Here is an 8,477-nt window from a genome sequence, read left to right on the forward strand (position 1 = left end):
TATTTGGACCTGATACACAGTAGAGTTGAACATAGTTTCTTTTGTTCTGTAGAAGTTCTATAGAGTGAGAGGAAGGCACCATGTAGAACAGAGACTGAGGGAAAGCAAAGTAGTCAATAGGCCTTAGAATATGACATAGGGGCAGCAAATGGGGGAAGGAGAAGTGAGGCCCAACTAGGAATATTCCTATCATTAATATTCTATATATTTATGAATCTGTGAGATCATTGATGTGGGCACTCACTCCAACAATGCAAATATTACTTTTTATAAATGAGTATGTTTTGATGCCAGAAAATATAATAGGGAAATAATCTTTCATCAATAGAGGGAATTCCTTAATGAATAAACACTCTGTACATTTCAGGTCAACACCTGATCTCCTTGTTTTAGGTAGGTGCCTAGAGTACTGAGCTTAAGTGAATAACAGGGTCATACAGATAATATATGTCAGAAGTGGGATTTGAATCTAAGTCTTACTAGGCCTGAGGCTTGTTGCTTATGCACTAAACCACTTACTGATACTGTTTGTTTTCTTACTACTACTGCAACCATGAGTAGTATCACTATTATTTCTATTACTACCACCACCACCATGACCACTACCACTACCATTCCCACTACCATCACTTCTATCACTATGACCACCACAACCACCATTAGCTATTGCAACTCAGGGGCCAGCTAAGTGGTGCAGTGGATAAAGCACTGGCACTGGATTCAGGAGGGCCTGAGTTCAAATCCAACCATGACACTTACTAGCTGTGTGACCCTGGGCAAGTCACTTAGCCCTCATTGCCCCGCCCCCCCAAATAGAAACTCATTTCAACTTGATTGACAAAGTATATGAGTCACGACAATACTGTTGTGAGGTAGGTAAAATAAGTATTATCATCCTACTTAACAGATGAAGAAAGCAAGAAGCTGAGAGGTAAAGTGATTTGCCTGTGGTCATATTAGTAGTAAGTTTCAGAGCCAGGGTTCAAATCCAATTCTCCTGATTCCAGATCTAGAGATTCCTTAAATTGTGCTACTTCTCAAAACAAAATCTACATAGGTATTTATTTTGCAGTATAGTGAAAAGAGCAAAGCTTTCCCCCCTTTCCAAGTGACTTTTTGATCCGGTAAATCAAATGCCTTTTTAAAAAAATCAATAAATAATAAGCATTGAGAGGACTTGTCCTCTTGGTACCTTTCAGGAAAATTATGTGACTGTAAAGATATGGTTTGTTGTGCAATATTATTTTTGAAAGCCTTATTTTGAAAGCTTGTTCCCTGCTCATACCTTCATCAAGCATAGCTTATACTTATAAAGATTTCATGTGCAGGGCTTTTAAGGACCCTAACCTTCCCCTTGAAATGAAAGCCTATCTGTTGAATATCAATATTCTTCCAGTTATGCTTTAGGGATGTGAGGCATAGAATACCATAGTCTCTAAAGAATTTAAATTGTGCATTACTGAGAGGGCAATGGAATTGCATATGATAGAGAGTCAGGCTGGGGTCATGGCCCTGGAGTCAGGATGACTTGGGATCAAGTCTAACTTCTGACACTTTCTGGCTGGCTATATGACCCTAGACAAAGATATTTAATCTCTCAGTTCCCCAGGCTACTCATTAAGTCTTTTCCCCTTCAATTAATTGGATTATTTTTTACCTTTTATTTTAAAAACATTATTTATTTATTTTTAACATTCTTTTCTTTTTAAATTTTGAGTTCCAAATTCTCTCAGTGTCTTCCACTGCTATCCCATGTACTGAGAAGGCAACCAATATGATTTGAAATTTGAAATCAGGCAAAACATATTTCTATATTAGCCATATTTTTAAAAAGCAAAAAAAGTGACAAAGTTATACTTCAATTTGTAATCAGAGTTTACCAGTTCTCTCTCTGGAGGTGGCTAGCATTTTTTCATCATGAGTCCTTTGGAACTGTCTTGGATCATTGTATTTATCAGAGTAGCCAAGTCTTTCACAGCTGATCATGATTACAACATAATTGTAATGCACAGTAATTTCCAGGTATTTCTCACTTCACTTTGCATCAGTTCATATAGATCTCGTCATGTTTTTCTGAAACCACTCCTCTCATCATTTCTTATAGCATAATAGTACTCGGTCACAATCATATGCCAAAACTTGTTGAGCCATTCCGCAATTGATGAACATCCCCTTGATTTCCAATTCTTTGCCACCACAAAAAGAACTGATATAAATATTTTTGTACCTATAGGTTTTTCCCCCTTGTTCTTTGATCTCTTTGTGATATAGACCCAGTAGCGATGTTGTTGGGTCAAAGAGTGTGCACAGTTTTATAGTCCTTTGAGCATAGTTCCAAGTTGTTTTTCAGAATGGCTGGACCAGTTCACTATTCCATCAACAATTCATTAGTGTGTCTATTTTTGCTCATCCCCTTCAGTATTCGTAATTTCTGATTGGTGTGAGATGATACCTCAGAGTTGTTTTAATTTGCCTAATCAATAGCAATTTAGAGCATTTTTTTCATATGACTATAGATAACTTTGATATTTTCTTCTGAAAACTGTTTATACCCTTCGACCATTTATCAAATGAGGAATGTCTCTTAATTTTTAGAAATTTGACTCACTTCTCTATAATTTGAGAAATGAGGCCTATATCAGAGAAATTTGCCTGAGATCATGATTCCTGTCCCTGCCTTTTTCACTTTAGCAGGAAGGCTGCAGCAAGGGCAGGAAGAATGATAATCGAGAAAAGGTCATTAGGTTGGGCAAGACATAGATCATTAATAATTTTAGAGAAAGCAGTTTCATTGGAATGATGGAGTCAAAGGCCAGACTGCAAAAAATTAAAAAGAAAGTAGAGGAAAGAAAGTAGACATAGATGGTCTTCTTCAGGAATTTAGCCATAGAAGGGAGAGAGATAGGATGATAGGTAATGTTGATGGACAAGTGAGCTTTTTGAAGATGGAGGAGTCAGGATCACCTCTAATTTTAATTTTTCCATGATCTCATATCCCACGATCGATAACAATATAGCATGATTGGAAGAATATTGGTGATAAAAGATGGACTTTTGTGGTAGATAGTAGGTTTGGTATCCTTGAAAGTGCTGTCCAATTTCCTAAATGTGACCCAGTCTGTTCTATTCAGTTCTGGGTCAGCTAAATGTAGTGATGAACTAACTCAATAACTTGCTTATTAGGTTGCATATCATAACCTGGGCAATAAGTATTCTTTATCTACTTAGTTTTTCTGATGGATTGACCAGAATGACCTTTTGATTAAGCTTCATAATAAAATAACAGACACGGTTGGCCACATAGAAACTCTAACAGATGGCTCCTTAAATATAGAACATGTGTATTGGCTAGCTCTATATGGTAATCTCCTTAAAGTTTATCTGTTGGCTAACTTCAATTAGTAGACAAATAAAATGTTATGTCTTTATTGACTTCCATTTTAAACTAATGATTTCATTATTTAACTTTCCTTGTTGAGATTTTAGCATTCTCTTTGGGAAAAAAATGAAAAAAACATATTTTTTTACTCTTTGGATTAAATACAAATTTTTTGATAATTAAACTATCCCCATTTAAGTCAAAAGTGATCAATTAGGGGTAGCTAGGTGGCGCAGTGGATTGAGCACCAGCCCTGGAGTCAGGAGGACCTGAGTTCAAATCTGGCCTCAGACACTTAACACTTACTAGCTGTGTGACCCTGGGCAAGTCACTTAACCCCAATTGCCTCACTAAAAAACCCAAAAAACAAAAAAACAAAAGTGATCAATTAAAAATAAGCTGTGAGGATCACAGATCTAGAGCTGGAAGAGAGTGTAGAGGCTAGCTTGCACAACCTCCTCCTTTATAGATTAGGCAGCTGAGTCCCAGAGAAGGCAAGTGACTTCCAGGGTCACACAAACAGGAACTATCTGAGGTGAGATTTGAATCTAGGTTTTTCTGACTCATTCCATTAGCTGTCCACTATGATATGCTGCAAACATGAGGAAAAGTAGTGTCAAAATGGGTGAGTTGGGGCAGCTAGGTGGATAAAGCACTGGCCCTGGATTCAGGAGTAACTGAGTTCAAATCCAGCCTCAGACACTTGACACTAGATGTGTGACCCTGGGCAAGTCACTTAACCCCTATTGCCCTGCAAAAAAAAAAAAGGTTAAAAAAATGGGTGAGTTATACTAACTTACTGATCCTTTATGATTGTTGGTCAAGCAATGAATTTTCTTGGAAGGGAATGAAAAACTGAGAAGCAAAGTCCTTTTCTTTTCCTATAGACCTGATAGTTACCTGATTCAGTTTTAGAATTTCACCATTATTCAGGTTCAATGTGGGAGTTAAAGTATGTTTGAGCCTTCCTTTAGTGCATTATCTACCATCAGACCAGCCAGGAAACATAAATCAAATAGCAAAACATGTAATTAGGACAGATCAGGCAAGTACACAACAGAAAAATAAGATAATGGAATCATTCTCAGCATTCTTTCCTCTGTATACAATCCTCTACATGGGTAACCTCATGTATGTTTTTTTAAATGAGCCAGTTTCTCCAGTACAGGAGGGGGTGATATAGTTAGATACCACTTTATATGAAAAAAAGTTCTGTCTGTGTGATCCTGGGGAAGTCACTTAACTCTCATTACTATCCCCCTCCAAAAAAAAAAGAAAAAAAATTCTGGCTGTTTTAGTGGACTGCAAGATCAATGTAAGTAAGTTAGCAGTATGATGTGCTAGCAAAAAGGTAAAGCTATTTGGGGATTTAAGAGGGACATAGCTTCTGGGCATAAGGAGGTAATAGTCTCACTATATTCTACCCTGGTTAGGTCACATCTGGAGTATTGTCTTAAGTTTTGGGTGCCACAGTTTAAGAATGACATGAATAAGTTGGAGAATATTCAGAGGAAGTCAGAGAGGATTGTGAAGAGTCTTGGGTCCATATCACATGAACATCAGTTGAAAGAACAGGGGATATTTCTCTTGGAGATGAGAAAACTGAGGGGAGATATGATAGCTGTTTTCAAGTATTTAAGGGCTGTCATGTGGAAGAGGGATTCAACTTGTTCTTTTTGGCCCTAGGAGGCAGAGCTATGAATAATAGCCACAAGTTGAAAAGAGGCAAGCTTAGGCTTGATATTAGAAAATAACACCGAAATCTTCCTAACAGAGCTATCTACAAGTAGGATAGGTTACCTTGAGAAGTAGTGATTTCTCCCTCATTGGGGGTCTTCATTCAGATACTGAATAATCACTGGATATCAGGTATGTTATAAACAGGGATTCCATTTGGGTTTAGGGTGAACTATATGATTACTAGATACCTTCTAACCTTCACATTATTTTTCTCTTGGTACAATTCCCCATATTCTACTGCACTGGTAGGAAAGAGTATTATTGTTCAGTTACATCTAACTCTATGACCCCATTTGGGGTTTTCCTGGGAAAGATACTAGAGTGGTTTTCCATTTCCTTCTCCAGCTCATTTCACAGATGAGGAAACTGAGGCAAACAGGGTTAAGTGACTTGCGGAGGATCACACAGCTTGTAAGTGTCTGAGGTCAGATTTAAGTTCAGGAAGATGAGTCTTTCTGACTCCAGGCTCAGTACTCTATCCACTGGGCCACTTGGCTGCTCAGGGAAAGAGCACAAGTCCCAAGGAACCTATTAGCCCAAGGTAGAAGGAATAAGTTGCTGTTGGAATAACTTTGGCTTCAATTTTCACATCTCAGTTTTCATGCCTCTTGTAACTCTCTCGGTGTGGTTCTAGAGCTCCCTTGCCACTGCCATTCCATTTCACCTCTGTAGTCATTATCTAGCAAGGCTCTTCCCTTGGTGGATGCTCTCCATCTACAAAGCAGCTGTTTCCTGCTTTTCTGCTATGTTAGCTCTGCCATTCACTAAATCCGCCTTCTATTACTCAAGTCAAGTTAACAAGCATTTATTATGTGCTAGGCACTGTGCTAAGTACTGAGAATCAAATATAAGCAAAAAGACAGCCAATTCCTGCCTTCAGGGATTTGACATCCTAATGGGACAACATGTAAAAAGAGAGATGAAAAGTGAAGGAGGGGAAGAGAAGAAGCTACTTGATACCCCAACATTGTAGAGGAAGTCTAGGAGAGTCAGGAGTGCAGCATGGAGAAAACTGGAGACATGGTTAGCCTGGGCATCCTCCTTAAAATGGACAAGATCTCATGATCATGAACAACTTCTTTTTCCTTAGGAGAGTGTTACTGATCATTCTAGGACACACACCTTTGGATGAATCAACCACATTTCAGTTCTCTTATAAGGTAGGTCTACTTAAGGCAGCTGCTTGGCCTATGGACCCTTGGAGTCAGGAAGACCTGAGTTCAACTCCAGCCTCATTTACTAGTTGTGTGACCCTGGGTAAGTCACTTAACCCTGTTTGCTTCAGTTTCCTCATCTGTAAAATAAGCTGGAGAAGGAAATGGCAAACCACTCCAGGTATCTTTGCAGGAAAACCCCAAATAGGGTGATGGAGAGTTGGATATGGATATGATTGAAATGACTCAACATCACACTTGACTGATACACAGAATAACCACTCAGCAAAGTTTTAGGACATTTTATATTCGCCTCCTTCACAGGAAAGTTTCCTACCCTTACTTGTAGCTGGAGTGTGTGTGTGTGTGGGAGAATTACTTTCACTTTTTCCCAATCCCAAGACAGAATATGCACCCACCAATATTGTATATACCTTCTAATGAGTTTTTTTTGAGGATGTGGATAAATACATGCACCCCTTTTTATTTGTCCTTTCAACTCTTGTCATATTCCTGACCATGCCCACTGCCTTGACTTTTCATTAAACTTCTAGCAGTCACCAAGTGATACTGCAGGGGGAGGAGAACTAGTGACCTTTTCCCTGACATTCCAAGAAAGGTCCCCCTTCCCTTGAAGAAATATGAGAGAACTGAGGCTAGCCATAGCTAATGGTCATTCAGCAATGTCTGAATGGAAAGGCTTAGAGCCTGTTGATTGATCTAGGAATCTGGAGGTATTATGATTAATATTCATCAAAGACAGTTTTCCTCCTGGTAACATCCAATATTTTTTACTTTGGAAAGGAGGGGGAGATACTTTATTTAAAGAGAAGCCAATCAATCAACAAGTACAGGGTAGGCCAAAAGACACAAAGGTGTGTGATGTTTTAATAACTTTTTGAAAATTATTTTTCACCATTTATAAGATTTGATTTTTAACACATAATGCAAATTCCTTTCTTATATATATTTTTTTTGCAGGGCAATGAAAGTTAAGTGACTTGCCCAGGGTCACACAGCTAGTGAGTGTCAAGTATCTGAGGTTGGATTTGAATGTGGGTCCTCCTGAATCCAGGGCTGGTGCTTTATTCACTGCGTCACCTAGCTGCCCCCTTTTCTATATATACTGTATATGATGCTATGGTATTATAAATTAAAAACAAAAAGTAAAGGAGTTATAAAATATTCTTGACCTTTGGCCCACCCTGTACTTGTTTAGCACTTCCAAACCATCCTGTTCCCCTTTTTAGCCTCTTTTGTGTTTTGTCTTCCCTTGTTAGATTGTAAGCTCCTTGAGTACAGTGACTGTGTTTTTTTTAAACATACTTTTTTCATTTTTTCATTTTCATTTTTGTTTTTGTTTTTGTTTTGTTTTGCTGGACAATGAGGGTTAAGTGACTTGCCCAGGGTCACACAGCTAGTAAGTGTCAAGTGTGTGAGGCTGGATTTGAACTCAGATCCTCCTGAATCCAGGGCTGGTGCTTTATTCAGTGTGCCACCTAGCTGCTCCCTAAACTTATAGTTGTATTCCTATTTTCTGGCACATAGTAGGTGCTTAATAAATGTTTACTGACTGACTACTTATTTTATGCTTGGGATCATGCTAAATCCTGTGATGTGACCTCGGACCTCAAGGAGTATACAGTCTAATACTAATTTTACTGCCACTGCTGAATTGGGGGGGGAATATATGACAGAATTCAAATTTTTAAAAATATACATAGCTATAATACATATCCAGTGAAGCTACCCTCTATTGTCTCATCATGTCATGGTGGTGATTCTGGGTGCCCAAAGTGTTTTTAAGCCTTTAAGTATAGGTTCGTTCCATAGTGGTATCTTTGCCTGTCATCTGAGGATCTGTCTGGATAAATTTGGAGAGGCTCATCACTTGACTAGGACTAGCAATGATTGAAGAGCATTGACAGAGCTGTAGAGGGGAGTAATCTGCATTGATGAAATGAGCAGCCATATTAATGAAATCACAGATAACTTGAAATATTGAAGTGCTGAGTATAATAAAAAGGCATTGGGAAATTGGATAAGTCTTTCAACTTCCCTGGGATGCAGTTTTCTCATTTGTAAAATGAGGGGGATGGATTGTATAGAGATCCTTTAAAATTCTAGATCTGTAATCCTATTATCCTTCTTGAAGCATGATGGAATTGTGGGTTGGTGAATATATATAGACCTTCATCCATGCA

Source organism: Dromiciops gliroides, chromosome 1 (genome assembly GCF_019393635.1).
Source record: "Dromiciops gliroides isolate mDroGli1 chromosome 1, mDroGli1.pri, whole genome shotgun sequence".
Taxonomy (NCBI): Eukaryota; Metazoa; Chordata; class Mammalia; order Microbiotheria; family Microbiotheriidae; genus Dromiciops; species Dromiciops gliroides.